Genomic DNA, 1,717 nt, shown 5'->3' with positions numbered 1-1,717 from the left:
GCCCCTGGGCCTGCGCGTCCGGAGCCTGTGCTCCGCAACGGGAGAGGCCGCAACAGAGGGAGGCCCGCATACCACAAAAAAAAAAAAAAAAAAAAAAGATAAATGAAATAGTGTCTAACCATGTGACTTGGAATTTTAAAACACTCCTCTGAATAATTATTGAATGATAAAAATAAATTAAAATGGAGACTACAGATTATTTAGAATGTATGACAAAGAGAAAAACCTATCAAAATCTTTGTGATGCAGCTCAAGTGCTTTTTATACACTTAAATGTGCTCATTAAAAAACAAGAAAGGGGCTTCCCTGGTGGCACAGTGGTTGAGAGTCCGCCTGCCGATGTAGGAGACACGGGTTCGTGCCCCGGTCCAGGAAGATCCCACGTGCCGCGGAGCGGCTGGGCCCGTGAGCCATGGCCGCTGAACCTGCGCGTCCGGAGCCTGCGCTCCGCAATGGGAGAGGCCACAACAGTGAGAGGCCCGCGTACCGCAAAAAAAAAAAACAAGAAAAACAAAAAAGTAAAAATAAAAACCTAAGCGTTCAACACTATAGTGTAGACAAATTAAGCTGGAAAAAAATTAACAAAAAGAAAAAAGTAATAAATAAAACCAAAGCTTCCTTTAAAACGCCAATGTAAGAAACAAACTTCTGTAGGCAAAAAATAGAAAAGACCCAAATAAACACCATTAGAAATAAAAAGACAGTCATATACAAATATAAATTTTTAAATGCAAATTAAGTAGATTTTATCAAAATTAAATTTTATTTCCATCAAAATTAAATTGAGTCAGAAAATTTGAATAACTCAATCTCCATAGAAGGAAAGTTGAGTCAACAGACTCTAAACTTCATCCTAAGCCCAAGCAGTTTTTAAACACAAATTTTAAAAAACATCTAATGAAAAGACTATTATATATATGGTTACAGGACATAGAAAAAAGAAAACACCTCCCCAGCTCATTTGATACAAGTATAATCCTGATATAAAAACTGAACAATTAAAAGACAAAACAGAAAACTATCAACTACTCTCCCTTAAGAACAACAACACAAAAATCTTAAATGAAATAGTATTAACTCAAAATCAGCAAAGTATAAAAACTACTATTCATCAAGACCAGTGACAGTTTATTCCTGGAACACAAATATGGCTATATATTCATTTAAATATTAATAGAATTAAGAAGAAAAAATCATATATGCATTGAACCTTTACTGTGCACCAAGCACTCTTCTAGACAATGAGGATACAGTAATGAACAAAACAGAAGACCTCCCTTCATGGAGCTTGCATCCTAGAGGGAGGAGAGAGACAACAAACAAATAAATATAATATAGAATATGTCAAATGGTAACAAGAGCTGTAGAGAAAAACTAAACAGAGAAGTAGGATGGGGAAGAATAGGGCATTATGAAAGTTTTAATGAGGTAGTCAGAGAAGGGTTTATTGAAAAGCTGACATTTAAGCAAAAACCTAAAAGAGGGAGAGAACATGAGTCAGAGATAACGAGGAAGGCTAATGGGAGCAGGGCCTTGGAGGACACTGAAGGATTTGGGGTTTTGTTTTGAGGGATTTGAGAAGAGGCATGACTTGAGTTGTAATTTAAAGAATTTTTCTGGATGCTGTATTGAGACAAAGGCAGAATGAAGAAGATCTGGAGGCTAATGCAATAGCCCAGGGAAGAGATGATGATGGCTCAAATCAACATGTAAGTGG

This window comes from Physeter macrocephalus, chromosome 15 (genome assembly GCF_002837175.3).
Source record: "Physeter macrocephalus isolate SW-GA chromosome 15, ASM283717v5, whole genome shotgun sequence".
Lineage (NCBI taxonomy): Eukaryota > Metazoa > Chordata > Mammalia > Artiodactyla > Physeteridae > Physeter > Physeter macrocephalus.
Note: the sequence above shows the minus strand (reverse complement) of the source record.